The sequence below is a fragment of the Panthera pardus genome, unplaced genomic scaffold (genome assembly GCF_024362965.1).
Source record: "Panthera pardus isolate Hobbes unplaced genomic scaffold, ASM2436296v1 HiC_scaffold_15, whole genome shotgun sequence".
Lineage (NCBI taxonomy): Eukaryota > Metazoa > Chordata > Mammalia > Carnivora > Felidae > Panthera > Panthera pardus.
In genome coordinates, this window is record NW_026526710.1 from 51,206,874 (window position 1) to 51,227,865 (window position 20,992).

General features: G+C 38.9%; 1 long non-coding RNA gene across 1 annotated transcript in view; it reads left to right on the forward strand.

The window, feature by feature from the left end:
• The window catches only part of LOC128777081 (uncharacterized), a 43,364-nt gene that overhangs the window by 14,003 nt on the left and 8,369 nt on the right, over positions 1-20,992 (forward strand). The gene's annotated exons all lie outside the window — the stretch shown is intronic.

Genomic DNA, 20,992 nt, shown 5'->3' on the forward strand with positions numbered 1-20,992 from the left:
AAGCTGTGGGCATTGGTAGCGAGCTGTTCTGGAGGGAGTGGATGGTTGTGGAGATAATGAAGGACTGAGAAGCCAGAGTTTGGTGTTTCATCCATGGTATGGAAGGACAGCAGAAGGGTGGAGAGGACTGGGTCAGTCAGTCAGGGGCTAAAGTCACTGCATAATAAGGAGATGAGTAGAAATCAGCCACAAGGAGAGTCATATGTGATAGAGTCTTCAGGGCATGAACATTTAGGGAGCTCCACTGCAAGGGAGGGGAAATAGATTGGAAACAGATCTGGATGGTTGGAGTGACTGGAAGTCTGCAGTTTTATCCAGCTAATAAGCTCTAGTCCTTTCACCACACACACACACACACACACACACACACACACACACACACACAGGCTCAGCTGAGCTGACCAGGGTCTGGAGCAGACTGGTCTAGAACAAACTGACCTTACCCCCTACCCCCATCACTGATGCCCTCCAAGGGGTCTTAAGACAGGATGTGCTGCAGAGGGAGTGAGGCAGGTATGGCCTGGCATGGTTTCCCTCAACCCTTCTGCCCTCCATCCTTCATTTGAGGTAGACAATTATCTGCCTGGTGCAGGGGCTGGCAAAGTGCCACATCAGTGCTCTCCAAGTGGCTCTTCATAGCTGATGGGTGGCTGACGCTGGCAATTAGACATAATCATGTTTGATAGGTCCTGGTGTTTGAACCAGCAGCCATAGAAGGATAATGTCCTCCATCATTTCTCTGTATGACATACGCGTGTATAAAGCAAGCTGGAACAAATGCATCCGAATGGCTCATTCCCCCCAGGGAGGGGAGTTTCAACACATAAATCATACTTCTCTTAGAACTTTGAGACAATGAAGCCTTATTCAGTGCTCTAGCTTGATATACTGCTCTGTGCTTGCCTGAAATATCAGATGTTATAATTTGTTTGTGGGAATGCATTGCCTTTCATATTTTACATTTCCCCTATTCTGGATCCACAGTGATACTGACTTGTCGGTGTTTAGGTGCCACACCTGGAAGCAGCAGCCATGTCATTAACATCCCCATTCTCTTCCAACTAACCTAATTCTCTTCCCTAGCAATCTGCTCAGGGTCTAGTCCAAGGCCTGGCACACACCCCCGGTCTACAGAGTCTTCATTCTTCACTCCCATCCCTCCATCAAGGTTGAGGTCCTCAAAGCCACAGGAGCCCATGAGTTCTACTGGAAGAAGAGAAGGGGTTGGGACAAAGCCTACAGGACCATCACCAAAACTGAGAAGGAACACAAAGAGGGGCAGAAAGCGAGTGGAGGGGTGAAAGAGAAGTGGGGGAAGAGAAGGGTATGGGTCTGCAGTGTCAGACACTGCCCATGTAAGCAGGACAAGACCTAAAGGGCAATTGCAGGAGCTGGTGAGAGATGCTCAGGGAGGCTTGGGGTGGGGTAGAGAAGCCAGATCACAATCAGGCTAGGTGTGAAGAAGCAGAAGAGGCAAGTGCAGACAGTTCTTTCAACAACTCTGGCTGAGAAAGCGTGGGGAGAAACGGGGCAATAAGTGCAGGGAAGGTGTCTTTATGATGGGTGAGGTTTGAGCAGTGACGAAAAGCCTGCTTTGTGTTTAAATGCTCCTTGGTTGTAGCATGTTAAGGCCAAGGTGGTAATGAGTCAGTCATTGGGAGGGACACTGATGGAGTTCCACCTCTGATAAGACTGTTATCACACCTGATGACATGTATATCATAGGGCCAGTGGTTCTTAGCGAAAGTCCCACTCTAGGATCGTCTGGGCTGGCGAGTGTCCAGTATCTGATTATTTGCAAGCACTACAGGTGGATGGCAAAAAAAAAAAAAAAAAAAAAAAAAAAAAAAAAAAAAAAAAAAAGTATAAATAAATAACAAGGAAAGAGGAGAAAATAACTCAGAAAAATCTTCATGTAACTGAAAATTACTTCTTTTTAAAATTTTTTAAAAAGTTTATTCACCTTGTGAGAGAGAAAGCACAGGAGGAGCAGGGAGAGAGAAAGACAGAGAATCCCAAGCAGCGTGGAGCCCAATGCGGAGCTCAAACCCATGAACAATGAGATAGTGACCTGAGTAGAAATCAAGAGTCCGATGCTCAACCAACTGAGCCCCTCTTTTGTTTTAATTTTAAAAGGTTTGATTTTTAATTTTTTACAATATATTATAAATATCTATCCTTATAAATAACAAGTGCTCAATAAAATTATTTTAAAAGGCTGCTTTATGTATTCTGTACTATAAATATATCATAATTTATTTAACAAACCTCTATTATCATACATTTAGTTTGTGTTTTATTTTGTTATCAATATATATCTCTACATCTATTCCCATATCTGTTTTTAAACTTTTTTTAATGAAAAATTACTGGCAAACACAAAAGTAGAGAGTAGGGTGGCAAGTTACCACTTATCCATCATCCAGTTTCAATAATTATCAAAATATTGACTTTTTAAAAAATGTTTATTTCTTTTTGAGAGAGAGAGAGAGCGAGCAGGGGAGGAGCAGACAGAGGAGTACAGAGGACCTATAGTGGGCCCTGCACTGTCTACAGCCAGCCTAACGTGGGGCTTGAACTCAACGAACCATGAGATCGTGACCTGAGCCAAAGTCGGATGCTCAACCGACGGAGCCACCCAAGCACCCCAAAAATTACTTCTAAAAGTCTACCAACACCAAAAGTTAACTATATTGGATTTAAAAACAAGTATCAACCCCCCCAGAGCTCTGAAGAGGCTTGCGTAGAGCCCAAGTGTTCTATGGATATCCTAGGGGAATGATCCCAATTTTAGGAGATAGGCAAGCTATAGTTAGAGTGTATCTGATGACTAGAGACACCTAGTCATAAGCACATAAACACATGCATCAGTCCCGGGGAAAAAGAGGGTGTGGAGGTTGGCACTTGCTGCTTATAGGCAAAAGAGGTTAACTTGGAAAAAAGTGGGTCTATTTTATTGCACTATAAGTTATCAGAGAATGATTTCAGGATGGTGAATGTCTTGGTAAAAATGTGATCAAATGACATCATGCCTCAAAAAACAAACAAACAAACAAACAAACAAACAAACAAACTAAAATTAAGGGGCACCAGGGTGGTTCAGTTGGTTAAGTGTCCAACTCATGATGTCAGCTCAGGTCATGATCTCATGGTTCATGAGATCGAGCCCTGCATCAGTCTGTGCACTGACCTTGCAGAGTTGGCTTGGGATTCTCTTTCTCTCTCTCTCTCTCTCTCTCTGCCCCTTCCCTGCTCTCTCTCTCTCTTAAAATAAATAAACTTTTTAAAAAGGCACAATTAAAATTTAATTAATTAAAATTAAAATTGAATAGAATGAGTAACTGATAAACTGAAGCACATAAATTGTGTTTTAAAAGGGCAGAATTCTGCCCCTCACCAAGGTGGAGTAACAAGAGACTGCATTTGTCCTCCTACCTGAAACAGCCAAAAAAAGAACAATGAACAAACTATACAAAACAATTGTTTTGAAGAGATTGGACCTCAGGTGACCAATGACAACGTTCCCTGAGATAAGGGAAACAGATAACTATTCTAAGCTTATTTGAGAGTTTTCAGGTGACAGTACAGAGAAGGGGACCCAAGCAAAGTAAGACCCAGCTACATGCTGCCTCCAAGAAACCTACTTAATATAAAGACATAAACAGAGGCAGAAAGCAAATTGGTAGTTTCCAGGGGGGGAACTAGGAGAAGTAGGAAGTAACTACTTAACAGGTACAGGGTTTTCTTTGGGGGTGATGAAAATATTTGAGAACTAAATAGAGGTAGTGATAACACAACATTGTGAGTGTACTAAATGCCACTGAATTGCACACTTTAACGTGGTTATCTTGATGTTACGTGGATTTTACCTGGAAAACAAAACAAAACAAAACAAAACTGACCAGGCACACAAGAGAACAAAACAATATAAGTGATAATTAGCAGAAACCAGACACCCATAGGAGATCTAGAGAATGAAGTGATAAAACTCAGACTTTAAGATAATTGTGCTTGCTGCATTCATTGAGAGATGAAAGATGTGATAGTACTTTGATAGAGAAATATAAACTATAAAAAAGAAACTGAAGGGAAATTCTAGAATGGTATGTACAACAATCAAAATTAATAACTCAGTGGATGATGGGTTTAATAGCAGAATAGACAGCTGAAGAGAAAACTAATAAATGGATTAGAAGACAATATTCAGAATACAGTATTGAGAGATGAAACAATGAAAAAAAAATCAAAGATAAGAGACAAGGAAGTTGCAGAATGGAATCCTGTAAGAAGAGGAGAGGATGATTGGGACAGAAGTTTTTGAAGAGTTAATGGTTAAGAATTTTAAAAAATTGATTCAAGATATTGAGCCATACATTTATTTATAGTTGACTTCCAAGCAGAACAGTGGAATCTGGAAGACAATGAATGATTATATTCAAAATGCTGAAGGGAAATATCAGCCAATAAATGGTGTAGACATCAAGTGCTCTAGCAGTTCATAAGTGGGACACTAACTTAGGACAAGAGAGATCTGAAAGAATCACAAGAGATGGGTAGAGATTGAACAGGCCACAACAGGCATTAGCAAGGGATGTTTTCTAGGCAGGTGGTTAGCAAATCTCAAGGACTCCTGGTAGAACAGTGAGTCAGTCTGGGTGAAGCTGAGCTCCCATTACTAGGGATGGGATGGAAATTGAGAATGGAAAGGGTCAGTAGGAGCAAGATGGTGAATGATCTCATTCTACAAGTGATAGGAAATAGTGAAGGTGTTTTTGTGGCATCCTGCCTTGTTTCTTGGTAGCATGCTACTGCTAAAAGTCTTTTCCACATTTTCCTGATACTACCCATTAGGTATAAATCATACTGTCTCTTGCTACTTTACTATGAGTGAAATGAAATTTAGATAAGTACCAGCTTCAACCTGCAGTGTATTTTCATTCCCTTGAGAGAAAATATTATTTATCACCATTTTTAGAAAATCCAATTGCAAAGAATCTTATTTCCTCTTTGATTTGTTCCTCTGGAGCTAGAGTAGGATAGTAAAGTAGGGAGTGAAGGGAAAATAAAGCTCCCCTTCAAAGTTGTTTCCATATGACTGACTTTTTGAATTACTGTCTCTCTTTCTAAGCACCATACTTTCAGTCCTAACCTTTCTCTTTTTGCCTTCATAAGGGCAGAGATACTCCTTATAAACCTATACTGTCTTAACCAGTCAATGTAAGCCCTATTTTGCTTTGTGTTTTCCTCACCTCTGGGTGCCACTCCCATTTGTCCCCTCCTCCAGAGTCCAACTCTGATATGATACCATATGACCTAGCAATCCCACTTCTGGGTATATATCCTAAGGAATTAAAATCAAGATCTTGTAGAGGTATCTGCACTCCCATGTTCACTGCTGCACTATTCACAATAGCCAAGATATGGGAACAACCTAAGTGTCCATCACCACATGAATGGTTAAAGAAGATATGATAGATATGGGTGTAGGTATAGGAATATGTACAGATATATCCACAATAGAATGTTATTCAGCTGTGAAAAAGAAGGAAATTCTGCCATTTGTGACAACGTGGATCAATCTTGAGAACATGCTCAGTGAAAAAAATCAGAGAAAGACAAATACTGTATGATATCACTTATATGTAGAATCTAAAAATGTCAAACTCAGAGAAAGAGTAGAGTGTTAGTTACCAGTGGTGGTTGGAGGGTGGGGGAAGTGGGGAGGTACTGGATAAAATACAAATTTCCAGTTATAAGATTAACAACTTGGGAATCTAATAAACTGCATGGTGATTATAGCTGTTAACACTGTATCATACACTTGAATGTTGCTAAGAGAGCGGATCTTCAATGTGCTCACACACAAAAATGTTATCTATGTGATGGATGAAGGTGGTAGCTAAGAGTATGGTGGTAATCATTTTGTGACATGTAACTATATCAAATCAACACATTGTAAACCTTAAACTTATGCAATATTGTCAATTTATCACAATAAAGCTGGAGGGAAAAAAAGATCCCTCAACTTTAATTTACAGCCCTTTTGCTGCTTTTAAATCTCCACTATACATTTGGTACAGTGAGTGCTCTGCTTCTAGTTGCTGTTTGCAGTGTGTAACTTTCCAAGCAGGGTCTACACAGAGGGCTTGCAGGGTCACAGATACATCTGATAATGTCATTAGATAGTGTCAGATTGCTCTTGAGAATGGTTGCACCAGTCTTTTCCTCTCACCATCAAAGTATGAAGGTTTCATTTCCTGCAAGCTTGCAAACGTTTGACATTATCCAACTTTCAAATTTCAGCCCATCAAATGAGTATAAAGTGATGCCTCATTCTTTCATTACTGTGGTAGAGCATATACTTATTAGTCATTCATATACTTATTAGCCATTTGGGTTTGCCTTATTTATATCCTTTGCCAGTTTTCTAATGAGTACCCTATCTTTTTTTGTGTTCTGCAAGATTTCCATGTATAGAATAGTGCTGTCTAGTGGAACTTTATGAGATGATGGGAATGTGGTCTACTTGTGCTGTCCAATGTGGTAGGCACTAGCCATGTATGGCTACTGAGTTCTTGAAATGTGACTAGTGTAACCAAGGAATTGGATGTTCAATTTTACTTAATTTTAATATAAATGTAACTAGGCTCAGATAATAGTTTTGAGGTTCATCCATATTGTAGCATGAATCAGTAGTAGTCTGTTCCTTTTTATTGCTGAGTAGTATTCCACTGTGGGGATAGACCACAATTTGTTTATTCATTCACCCACTGGTGGACATTTGTTTTCAGTTTGGGGCTATTACAAATAAAGCTGCTATGAACATTTGTATAAAAGTTTAATTTGCCTTACTTTTGTAGTTGCTTAAGTGGAGAGCTGACAATTGATTTGAGACCTTTCTTCTTTTCTAACACAGGTGTTTGGTGCTGCTATGTACTCCTGTAGCAGGATCCCTCAAATTATAATATGTCATGGTTTCATTTTTATTATCTTCAAAATACTTTATAATTTTTTGTTTGATTTCTTTTGAATTCATGGGTTAATTAGAAGTGTGTTATTCAGTTATTAAATATGTGAGGTTTTCAGAGATACTTGTTATTGATTCTAACATAATTGCTAAGTTATAGGCAACATGTAGTTGGGTCTTGCTTTTTATCCACACAATCTGAGCATTTCCATTTTATGTGATTATTGGTGTGGTTATGTTTATTTGTCATCTTGATATTTGTTTTCTGTTTGTCTAGTTTGTTTTGTTCCTTTTCCCTTTCTCTGCTTTATTGGTATTGATTGAGGACTTTTTATGATTCCATCTTATCTCATTTGTTGCCTTACTAACTATAATTGTTATATTATTTTCACACTTGCTTTAGGGTCTATAGTATACATCTTCAAAAATTTTTTTAATATTTATTTTTGAGAGAGAGAGAAAGAGAGAAACAGAATGCGAGCAGGGGAGGGACAGAGAGAAACACACACACAGAATCCAAAACAGGATCCAGGTTCCCAGCTGTCAGCACAGAGCCTGATGCGGGGCTCGAACCCACAGACCATGAGATCATGACCTGAGCCAAAGCCAGATGCTTAACCAATTGAGTCATCCAGGTGCCCCTATATATACATCTTTAATGTATCAAGTGCTGTTATACTACTTCATGTGTATTATAAGAACCTTAAAACAGTATACTTCCATCTTTCCCCTCTAGGCATTTGTGCTATTGTGGTCTTATATTTTACTTCTAAACCTCACAATATATGGTTCTTATTTTTGCTTAAGCAGTCAATTATAATGTGACTTTAAAAAGTTTAAAGTTCTTTATATTTACCCATGCAGCTACTGTTTCTGATGTTCTCCCTTCTTTTGAGTAAATTCAGTTCTCTATCTAATATTGTCCTTCTGCCTGAAGGACTTCCTTAAACGTTTCTTCAGAACAGGTCACTGATGATGGATTTTTTCCAGTTTCTGTTTGTCTGAAAAAGGCTTTATTTTGCCTCCTTTTTTGAGAGGCATTTCTGTTGAGTGAAGAATTTGAGGTTGATAGATTTCCCCTGTTACCAAACTGTCTTCTAGCATCATTTTTTTTTCCAATTATACATCTGCTGTCTTTCTTTTTTTCTATGTAACGTGCCTTTTATTTTCCCCTCCAACTACTTTTAAGATTTTCCTTTTATCATTTGAAAATTTGAAAAATTTGCTTATTATATATACCGTGGTATAATTTCTTCTTCCCCTTCTTCCTCTACTTCTCCCTCTTCCTTTTCTTCCTTTTCTTCTTCCTCCCCGTCTTTCTCTTCTTTTTTGTGCCTGGGTTCCATTAAGTTTCTTACAACTGTAGATCTATAATTTTCATCAAATTTAGGAAATTTTTGGCCATCATTTTTTACAGATTTTTTTTCTTTCCATCCCCTTTATTCTCTCTTCTTCAGGAGCTCCAGTTGTGTGTACAGTTGACCACTTGTCATTATTCCACAGTTCATTGATGCTCTATTCATTTCTTTTACTCTTGTACTCTTGGTGTCTTATTTTGGATAGTTTGTATCTTCAACTTCATGAATCTTCTCTAATATCTAGTAGTTCATTTAGGGTTTATATTATACATCTTTAACTTATTACAATCTACCTTCAAGTGATATATCACTTCACTTATAGTATTGGAAACTTACAATACTTTACTTACATTTCTCCCCTCCTAGAATTTATATCATCCATATTATACATTTGTTATAAACACCACAATGCAATGTTATTACTTGTTTTAAGCCCTCAATTGTTTTTAAAGGGACTTAAATAATAAGAAAAAATATACTTACCTATGTAGTTACCATTTCTGGTGCTTTTCATTTCTTTGTGTAGATCCAGATTTATTTCTGTCTTCATTTTGTATTGCAGTTTTGTTGATGATGAAGAATTCTTTCAGTTTTTGCATGTCTGAAAATGTCTTTATTTTGCCTTTATTTTTTAAAAGATATTTTCATTGGGTGTACAATTTAAGGTAGACAGTTTCTGCTTTCAGTACTTAAAAAAATTTTTTTAAATCTTTATTTATTTTTGAGAGAGACAGACAGACAGAGCATGAGTGGGGGAGGGGCAGAGAGAGAGGGAGACACAGAATCCAAAGCAGGCTCTAGGCTCTGAGCTGTCAGCACAGAGCCCGACATGGGGCTTAAACTCACAGACCAGGAGATTATGACCTGAGCCGAAGTCGGATGCTGAACTGACTGAGCCACCAGGTGCCTCCCTGCTCTCAGTGCTTTTAAGGTATTGCTCCATATCTTCTTGCTTACATTGTTTCCAGGGAGAAGTCTTGTTCTTACCTTTGTCTCTCTGTACACAGCACCTCCCCAACCTCTTGCCCAACTGCCTTTAAGATTTTCTCATCACTGTTTTTAAAAATTATTTTGTGACTTGGTATAGTTTTCTTCGTGTTTCTTAGGCTTGGGATTCATTGAATTCCCTGGGTCTTTGTAGTTAGTGTTTGCAAAATATTAGGAAAAATTTTAGCCATGAAATCAAATATTTTTGACCTCCCATTCTTCTCTTCTGTGTACCTTTATATATATGTTAGGCTGCATGAAGTTGTCCTGCATTCACTGGTGCTCTTTTTTTTTTTTTTTCTTTTCTTTTCTTCTGCTAAGTCTATCTGCCATTAATACCATCCAGTGCATTTTCATTTCAGACATGTTGGTTTTCATTTCTAGAAGTTTGATTTAGGTACTTTTTAATATATGTCTCGTATTTCTATTTAAAATTTTGAACATATAGTATACAGTTTTTTTATAGAATACAGTTATAGTAATTGTTTTAATGACTTTGCTTTATCCTAACAGCTGTGACAGCTGTTGGTTGTTTGGTTGGTTGGTTGGTTTCGACTGATTGATTATTGTTTTTATTGCGAATTGTATTTTCCTGCTTCTTTTCATTGCCTGGTGACCTTTGTTTTAATACCAGACATTGTGAATTTTACCTTGTTGAGTGCTGGGTGTTCTGTTAAGATTCTTAAATTTTGTTCTGGGAGGTAGTTAAGTTTTTTAGAAAAAGCCTGATCTTTTCAAGTCTTTTTTATGATTCTAGTGGGTCCAGAGTGGTGCTTAGTCTAGGGCTAATTACTTCCCATTACTGAGGCATGGCTTTTCTGGGTATTCTACTCAGTTGTCTGTGAATTATGAGTTTTTCCAGTCTGGCTGGTGGGAACAGGCACTGTTCCCAGCTTGCTGTCAGTGCCAGCCACTGTTCTCCAGGCGTCTCAGATAGGTTTGTTCCCTTAGTCTTAAGTAGCTCCTCTCCTCCTGTGCTGGAAAATACTTTTCTGCTAAATTCTCAAGGGTAACCCTCTCAGGTCTCTGGGATTCTCGCTCTGTCCTAAGCACTTTAGCCACCTTGGGCTCCCTCTGACTCTCAGCTGTGACTCCTTGACTCAGGGAGACTGCCAGTCTCTGCCTGGGTTCCCTCTCCCTATGCTGCAGCCTAGAAATTCTTAGGGCAGTAAGCTGGACAACGAGAGCTCATGTTGTTTTGTTCTTGTCTCTCAGGTTAATGTTTATTGTTGCCTGATGTCCAGTATCTTTAAACCTGTTGTTTCATATATTGTTTTGGTTTGTTCGTTTATTTGAGGCAGGAGTGTAAAATCCTGTTTTACATTCCTGTTCATCTGCCTTGAGTGAAAGCAAACGTCCTTTCCTTTATTTCTTAATTTGAGATTCTAAATAGTCTCCATAAATGTCATGGCTGTTTTTGAATTATTTCTTTGACAGTTTTCTTCCTTCTATGTTTTCTGTTCTCTCTGAAATTTTTGTTATTTGGATGTTAAATCTCCTGGACTAATCCCCTAATATCTATGCCTTTTTAAATTGAAGTGTAGTTAACATACAATATTATTTTAGTTTCAAGTATACAACATAGTGACATGACAGTTACACGCATTATAAAATGCTCACCATGATGGGTAGTTACCATCTGGGACCATACAAAGTTATTACAGTATTAATTGACTTTTATTCCCTATGCTGTACTTTTTATCCCTGTGACTTATTTATTTTATAATGGGAGGTTTGTGCCTCTTAATCCCCTTCACCTACTCCCCACCCCTGCCAGTTTGTTCTCTGTTTATGAGTCTGTTTCTGTTTTTGTTTATTTGTTTTGTTTTTTAGATTCCACATATAAGTGAAATCATGTTACTTGTTTTTCTCTGTTTGACTTATTTCACTTAGCATAATACCTTCTAGGTCCTTCTATGTTGTCATGAATGGCAAGATTTTTCCTTTTTATGGCTGAGTAATATTCCATTGCGTATATATGCCACAACTTCTTTATCCATACATCTATTAATGGACATATAGTTTACTTATGTATCTTGGATATTGTAAATAATGCTGCAATGATCATGGGGGTACATATGTCTCTTTGAATTGGTGTTTTTGTTTCCTTTGGATAAATACCCATAAGTGAGGGGTGCCTGGCTGGCTCAGTCAGTAGAACATGTGACTCTTGATCTCGGGGTCATGAGTTTCAGCCCCACATTGGGAATAGAGGTTACTTAAATAAGTAAATAAATAAATCTTAAAAAAATACTCATAAGTGGAATTGCTGCATTGTATTTCTATTTTTTATTTTTTGAGGAACTTCCATACTCTTTTCCATAGTGGCTGCCCCAGTTTACATTCCCATAGACAGTGCACAAGGGTTCCTTCCACATACTTGTCAACACTTGTTATTTCTTGTCTTTATAATACTAGCCATTATAACTGATGTCAGTTGATATCTCATTGTAGTTTTTATTTTTATAGTTGATACACAATGTTCCATTAGTTTCAGTTGTACAACATAGAGATTTGACAAGTCTACATTACGCTACATCAACTACACATGTAGCTACCATCTATCACCATACAGTGCTATTACAATACCATTGATTATGTTCTCTTGGTGTACCTTTTCTCCCTGTGACTGATTCATTCCGTAACTGGAGGCCTGTATCTCCCCTTCCCCCTCACTCATTTTGCCCATCCCCTACCCCCTAGCTACCATCAGCTCTTCATATTTATGGGTCTGTTTCTGCTGTTTGTTCCTTTGATTTTTAGATTGCACATGTAAGTGAAATAATATAGTATTTCTCTTTCTCTGTCTGACTTACTTCACTTAGCATAATACCCTCTAGGCCCATCCATGTTGTCTCAACTGGAAGAATTTCATCCTTTTTTTATGGCTGGGTGATATTCCTCTGTGTGTGTGTGTGTGTGTGTGTGTGTGTGTATCACATCTTCTTTATGAATGGTCGTCTATCGATGGACACTTAGGTTGCCTCCATATCTTGGCTATTGTAAATAATGCTATGATAAACGTGGGTGTATATGTCTTTTCGAATTAGTGTTTTCATTTTCTTTGGATAAATACCCAGTAGTGTAATTACTGGATTGGATGATAGTTCTATTTTTAACTTTTTGAAGACCCTTCATACTCTTCCATAATAACTACACCAGTTTGCATTCCTCCCAATAGTACACAAAGCTGCCTTTTTCACCACATCCTTGCCAACACTTGTTTCTTGTGTTTTTGATTTTAGCCATTATGACGGGTGTAAGGTAATATCTCATTGTAGTTTTGATTTGCATTTCCCTGATCATTAGTTGTGGTAAGCATCTTGTGTCTGTTGGCCATCTATATGTCTTTTTTGGAAAATGTTTATTCAGGTCCTCTTCCCATTTTTTAATCATATTGTTTGTTTTTTTGGTGTTGTCTTATATTCTTTATATATTCCAGATATTAATTCCTTATTGGATATATCATTTGCAAATATCTTCTTCCATTTAGTAGGTTGCCTTTTTGTTTTGCTGGTTTTCTTTGCTGTATAAAAAGCCTTTTAGTTTAATGTAGTCCCAATTGTTTATTTTTGCTTTTGTTTCCCTTACCTGAAGAGAAAGATCCAGAAAAATGTTGCTAAGACCAATGTCTAAGGTTTACTGCCTATGTTGTCTTTTAGGAGTTTTATGGTTTCAAGTCTTACATTTAGGTCTTTGATCCATTTTGAGTTTATTTTTGGGTATAGCATAGGAAAGTTATTCAGTTTCATTTTTTTGCATGTAGCTGTTCAGTTTGCCCATTATATCCCATTTATTTCCCACTTATTTCCAATTTATTGAAGAGACTGTCTTTTTCCCATTGTGTATTCTTGCCCCCTTTTACATAGATTAATTGGATTTATTTCTGGGCTATTTTGTTCCACTGATATATGTGTCTATCTTTGTTTCAGCACCAAACTATTTTGATTACAGTAGCTTTGTAGTATAGTTAGAAATCACTATTTTCTATTCTTTGTTTCTCCTACTTTCTGTGTGTCTTTGTATCTTTCTGTGTATCTAAGTATCTGTCTCTTACTCTGCTTTCTTGGAGATTTCCTCAACTTTATCTTTTAAACCTTCCACTGAATTTTAAATTTGTGCTACCATATTTTAAATTTCCAAGATAAATTTTTTGAATGATTTCTTTTTTATAGATCCCTATTCTTATTTAATGGATGTAATATCTATCTAGCATATTGATTATATTAAAAAAATTTTTTAAATGTTTATTTAATTTTGAGAGAGACAGAGACAGAATGTGAGTGGGTTAGGAGCAGAGAGAGAGGGAGACACAGAATCTGAAGCAGGCTCCAGGCTCCGAGCTGTCAGCATAGAGCCTGACATGGGGCTCAAACTCACGAGCTGTGAGATCATGACCTGAGCCGAAATCGGTCGCTCAACTGACTGAGCCACCCAGGTGCCCCATATTAATTGTATTTTTAAATATTTTCTTTTGCTGTCTGTATTGTCTTTGTTTCCAGATTTCATTTCCTTAACTGCTTATTTGATTTCCAGATTTCATGTTAAAGGCTTTCTTCTATTTTTAGGTGATTTCTGTTTTCTCATTCATATTTAAGATGTGACATTTAAAGAAAATTGGGGGGCGCCTGGGTGGCGCAGTCGGTTAAGCGTCCGACTTCAGCCAGGTCACGATCTCGCGGTCCGTGAGTTGGAGCCCCGCGTCAGGCTCTGGGCTGATGGCTCGGAGCCTGGAGCCTGTTTCCGATTCTGTGTCTCCCTCTCTCTCTGCCCCTCCCCCGTTCATGCTCTGTCTCTCTCTGTCCCAAAAATAAATTAAAAAAAAAAAATGTTGAAAAAAAAAATTTTAAAGAAAATTGGAAGCTCTTGCCTATTTACACAATAGCAAACTTCATATTTACATAATAGTAAACTTTACCAAATTATGTAGTCACTCTTATATCCCTTATTCCAAAGTGCCTTCCTGTACTGATTTCTGTTTTTGCTAGAATTCTTACTCCCAATATTTCTCTCAAAAAGAGTTTTTTCTCTGGTAAACTCTGTGAACCTGTGCCTGAGGTTATCTTTATTTCATTTTTTGTCTGTTTGTTTGTTTTAGACAGAGAGAGAGAGAGAGAGAGCACACATGAGTGGGGGAGAGGGGCAGAGGGAGAGAGAGAATCTCAAGCAGACTCTATGCTCAGCCCTAAGCCTCTCACTGGGCTAGAGCCCATGACCCTGGGATCATGACCTGAGCCAAAATCAAGAGTCGGATGCTCAACCGACTGAGCCACCCAGGTGCCCCCATTCTCACATTTAAATAATAATATAGCTGGATAAAAAATTGTAGTTCAAAGCTCTTTTTCTGCAATACTTTCAAAACCACCATGTCTATTCATTAAAAACAAACAAACAAACAAACACCATTCCATGACCCTTCATATCAGTAGTTGCTGTTGGCAAGTCTGATATCTGTCCAATTCTGGGCTGCATATAGGTTCTCTGTTTCACATGGAGTGCTATCTTTTCCTCTTTTGCAAATATCCTTAATGAAACCAGGACACCAGATCACTCTCTAGAGAAGGGTGATGGCTGTATGTAATTAAACCCTACATGCAGCTGAGGCTGTAATTCTCATCACAAGATCTGAAGAGCCAGCTACTCAGCACCCCACGTAATAGATTCTGGAAATGTCCAGCCACAGAATCATGGAAAATGCAAACTCTTTTATCAGTTCATTCTTGGAGAACTTATTATGAAGTATTAGAGTCTCAGTGGCAAAGCCAGTGCCGTGCCCACTCTAGGTCCAGGTATATCTGGGTTCTGTCTAGTTGGAATAAAGATGTGTGCCTTTGTATGCCTCTCCAAGGCTTCCACTCAGTTCTGCTTGCAGGGATGTGGCTTGGTACAGGAGGAGCACCAGCACAGTTGGGTCTTAGCGGCGAGATAATGTGCTTGCAGTATCTCTAGAACACGGTGATTCTGGCAGGAGTCTTTAGGAAAGAAGTGCTGACATAACACTATGCTGGACAGCGTGCAAATATATGTATATGTGTGTGTGTATACAAGCTCATTTTTCAGATGAAAAGATATGGTTCAGCCAAGATTTCTTTCTGTCTGAGGTAAATGTGAAGTTTTGCTTACCAAGCTCAGAGATTCCCATTCTTTTTTTTTTAATGTTCATTTTTGAGAGAGAGAGAGAGAGAGAGAGAGAGAGACAGCATGAGTGGGGGAGGGGCAGAGAGCGAGGGATACACAGAATCCGAAGCAGGCTCCAGGCTCTGAGCTGTCAGCACAGAGCCTGACACAGAGCCCAAACTCACAAGCTGTGAGATCATCTCAGGTGGCCCTAAGATTTCCATTCTTTATGAGATCTCCCAGGAAACCCACCCCACCCCTGCTACCCCCAGTATATCTACTTATTCAAAAGATGGAGCATACATATGGTTTTAGCTCAGTTTCCCCTATCTATAGGAAAGCTTTCTGCTCGTTAAGGTATTGGGAGTAGTTGTCTTACTAGGCAAAATATGTTGTAGGAGAGACAGTGGTAGGCAGAATAATGTCTCCCCCAACCAGAGATGTCCATATTGTAATCCCTGAGGCCTATGAATATGTTGCATTAGATGGCAAGAAGAATTTTGCAAGTAAAATTAAGGTCTTGAGATGGTGAGGTTATTCTGGGGACTGAATTCTGCCAGTTATTCAAATGAGTACGAAATGGATTCTTCCCTAGCACCTCTAAAAAAGAAAGCAGCCTGCTGATACCTTGATTTTAGCCCAGTAAGACCCATATGTAGGGCTTCTGACCTCCAGAACCATAAGGTATTTGTGTTTTTATAAGTCATGAAGTTTGTGGTAATTTGTTATGGTAGCAGTACAGAACTACTACAGAGTCTTGCATAAATGTCAAAGAAGAATCAAAAAATTGAGATGAATATAAATCCTGTGGGAAGGTGATCCTGATGTATAAAATCTTGTGTGTTGTTGTGTTCCCAGATACTGATCATGAGGAGTAGGAATATACCCCTACTTCATAGATACTAAAGTGTGAAAACAATTGGATTTTAGAACTAATTAAATTACACTTGTTGATTAATTTAGAATTGATTAAATTCTTTATAAGCTTGAGGGCCAAATCAAAACCTGAAGAAAGGAGGCAGAAGGCTTCCAGAAATGACTTGAGAGATGCCGGGCCCTAGGGATGAACTGTCTACCTGCCCCCATGACTACCATGGCCCTGCTGTCCCTCCTCTGTCAGAGCCCTCAACACCTTTTCACGGAGAGAAAGATGGTAACCCTGTATCCATTGTGTGCATCAGTTTTAATATCTTCTCTTCTTGTTTAAGAAGATGTAAAAATCGAGAGCCCAGAGCCACAGCTGGCTTCTGTAGCATATTAATAATGAGAATCTCATGAACTAAACTATAAGTAAAAACAATGGAAAAACTCCTCAGCTTACTTAGAATAAAATATCTACCCATGAAGGTGGACATTTTAAATTTTGTTTCCTCTACATACATTTCAAGTTTATATTATGGAAATATTCAAACATGCACAAAAAGTAAGAGAATAACATAATGAACTCTCATGTACCCATCATCTAGCTTCAACAGTTATCAACAATTGTCTGATTTCATGTGTCCTCACACTTTGGTTTTTGCGTATGAATATTTTAAAGCAAATCTCAGCACCATGTAATTTCACCTATAAATATTTGAGTGTGCATTTCCCTCAGATGGGGATATTGTTTTTAAAGATTGGGGCACCTGGGTGGCTCAGTTGGTTGATTGTCCAACTCTTGATTTTGCCTCAGGTCATGATCTCACAGTTCCTGAAGTTGAGCCCCAAGTCGGGCTCTGTGCAGGCAGTACAGAGTCTGCTTGGGATTCTCTCTGTCCCTCTCTCTCTCTGCTCTCCCGCCCCCATAAATAAATAAATAAACTTAAAAAAATTATTCCTGGGGTGCCTGGGTGGCTCAGTTGGTTTTAAGCATCTGGCTCTTGATCTCAGCTCAGGTCTTGATCTCAGGGTCATGAGTTCAAGCCCACTCAAAAAAAGAGAGAGATTATTCCTATGGGACCATAATACCTAACAAAATTAAGAATGATTTTAACTGGACTATTAGCCATAAGGCTACAAGGTGGAATTAGAGAAGAAAGGCTAGCAGTGAGGTATTCACCTCTGTCTTGGTTTCCTATTGCTGCTGGAACAAATAACTGCAAATTTGATGGCTTAAAATGGCACAATTTTATCACCTTGAAGTTTGGGGGATTAGAAGTCCAGAATCAGTGTCAATGGGCTAAAATAAAGGTGTTCTGGAGGTTCTGGGGATGAATCTCTTTCCTCGCCTTTTCCAGTTTCTAGAGGCTGCCTGCATTCCCTGGCTCGTAGCCCCTTCCTCTGTATTGAAAGCGAGAAATGGTGCATGACTCTGACCATTTTTGGGGTTACATCTCTCTCTAAGTCTCTTTCGCTTCTCTCTTCCACTTTTAAGGAATCTGGAGATGACATTAGCTTACCAAAATAATCCAGGATAATCTCCTTATTGTGCTGTCATGTACAATGTATGGTACAAGTATCTTCATTTGCAGCCTTAATTCTGTGTTGCCAAGTAACTTAACATAATCACAGGTTCCAGGGATTGGAATGTGGACATCTTTAGGAGGCTACTGTTTGACCTCTACAAGCCCCCTTCTTATTAAAAAAAATTTTTTTTTAATTTATTTGTTTTTGAGAGACAGAGCATGAGTGGGGGAGGGGCAGAGAAAGGGAGACACAGAATTCAGAGCAGGCTCCGAGCTGTCAGCACAGAGCCCAATGTGGGGCTCGAACTCATGAACTGTGATATCATGACCTGAGCCGAAGTCAGATGCTTAACTGACTGAGTCACCCCAGGCGCCCCTACAAGCCCCTTCTTAATTCTCCATGGCCTTAGGTATATGGTTGGGGGCAGGAGCCAGGAAAAGCAAAATAATAACAGTATCTGGAAAACCATGAGAGAAGGAATTAAAATCCTGCATAAATAAGAAGCTTCAGGGGAAAATCTTCCAGTATACTCCCTATCAGAAGGAAAAGAGATACAAAAGCCTCTTGAGAAAGATGCAAGAAAAACTGTGAAACTCTTTGGCATGATTTGCCAACCTAGGGTATATTCAGTGTTGGTCTGGTGTAGAAGGGTGGTTGTAAGGCCCTTCATTTTTCCTCTCTAAATAGGGATTTGATTGTGATAGGAAAAGTCACTGTGGACCTTTTTTAAATTACAGGAATGTAAACCAATGATGACGATAAGCCTTTGTCCATTAATGAAGTGCCTAGCACTTACTGCCCATGTGCCTTTGTCAGGAAGGCCCAGGGATCCAGAGAGAGAACAGCTGTCAGGATGAGAGCAGGGATCCCAGCATCCCTCCTCTGTGAGTCAGCTTACAAAGAGTCTACTTTGACTTGGATGTGAATCCCTCTGGTCTGAACAAGAACACAAGCCAAAAAAAAAAAAAAAAAAATGTTGTTGAACAAGGTGTTTTATGATTTCATTTTATCTCATCTTTTGAACCATTAGGAAATGTCAGACTTGGTTTGACTTGGTTTACCTCCAAATCTTTTTTGCCGTATGTCAGCTGATTGCCAGAAATTGCTGACACACACATGCTCATACAGTGATCTACACTTGGGGCTTGCTGTTCATTTGCTAAAACCTCTTGATCGTGAGATTAATTTCCAAATACTAACACTGGCATTTTTCACTCATATATTTTCTGTATTCTGAAACTGTGTTATTGATGTGGGGGAACTCTCATGTTTAGGTTTGTTAAGTAACCTAAGTAAGTGCTTTGCTATTTGTATTTCTTGTTGTGTGTGTGTGCGTGCGTGCACTTTTTACTTATACATGTGCATAAAGAAACCAACTAGCCAAATAAAGAAACATACTACTTCCACACTAACATGACTTACTAAGACTTGTTGAATTATACTGAATTTGAGTAAAACATTTGTGTGCAGGGCACATGGAGCAAGCAAAACATTGGAGCACACTCGCTACCATTTTATCTGAACTTTAGTTTAAAACAAATTTCTGGTTACAATATGGATCACACTTCTTACATTTACTTGCTTTGCTTCAAAAGAAAGTCTAGCCCTGCCTTTGTCCCATGCAGGCCATGTGCAACAAGCCACAAACCATCTGTGGGGCCAGTGTCAGAGGACAGGCATAGGACCTCAGATACTCACCAGGTCCTCTCTCAGGAATGTGGGCACAGGGACCCAGGAGCAGGGACCCTCTTGGAGGCTGCGTGGGCACCTCAACACTTATTCTCAGGATTGATTTTGCCAGGGTTCCCTTCCAACTCTGCCAAGAATGTCTTTGAGACATAGACTGATGTTAAGAAAGTGAGTAGGAAACAGCTAAAACGGGGTTTAACTCTAGGGGTTTCACAGTGCTGGTTATACTGTTTGACTGTATTTCAAGCCCTTCTCAGGACTTGTGATTATTCCTGAATCTGATAACTAGAGAGGTTGGAGAAGCCCTCTGGCCAGCTAGAAGGGACAAAAGGAAGCCCTACGCCTCTGCACTCTGCTGTCATTCATCACAAAAAGTCTTGTTTCTCCTATTTTTTGTAGGGGAAAGCGTTGGCAAAATTTAGAAGAGCTGTCTCTTTACTTCAAAAGGAAAATAGAAGGAGGGAGGAAAAGAAGAGAAAAGAAAGGATCAGTTTATATTTGTTTGGGGAAAACTTTAGGCCTGTAACAACAACAAACATCAGTTGTGGTGGGTAGCCTCAGCCCTGCCGAAGGAAATCCAGACCACATTAAAATCCAGGGAATTTGAAATGGCGGCGTTTGTGGTGGCTTGCAAATTTCCATTGGTGATTACTTTAAAGCCAAAGAATTATAATTAAAATAGAAATGGATCCAATTATATCTGCCTTCTGTCTGAAAGGATGTAGCTTGTAATGAAAATCACATGTCTAAACTTCATCTCCTTCTATTTCTAAGCAAGTTGTCCCATGAGAGAAATTCCTTCTTTTCAGCAAAGCTCAATAAACCACACTTCTCCCTCCTCCTTAGCTACTGTGGTTTTGCACTGATTTTTAAAAATCCCAGCAAATAGAGCTCAATCATGGTAAATGCTCTCATTTCTCTGTCCTTTCTTCTCTTTATAGGACATGCCAGGGTAACATGACATATCTTTTTGTTTCAAAGAGACAATGATAACTAGAGAGGAGTTAGGAGAATAGGAGTGCTATCTTAACCAGCCAAGATGTACCCTATTGTGATAACAGACTAGGTAACTTAGGCCATTGCTGCCTGGGATATTGTTAGGCTATGAGGAGGCAGCTAGGTGACCCAGGGATAGTGAGGAGCTTGCTAGGTGGCCAGGGGAGGTCTTTCTTAGGGAGAATTTTACCCACTGGGTGAGTGAGGCTTAGATAATATGGTGGTCATCAATGTGTTTTGAAAATGGCAGAGCCTGTACTGGAGCAGAATGCCATGGTCACCAGGCATAAATAGATTACATAATAGTATCGTTCTTATCATTACTACAACAGCTCATGATAAATTTGGTTTGTGTACTTCAAATCCATTCAAGCACAGCAGGGCAGCCCAACACTTTCCTCCTTCCAGGATGCCCTAGAAGCAAAAACAAAGACAAGTCTTTGTGGAGACATATGTTTTCATGTGCTTATTAATCATTTGAATATCTTCT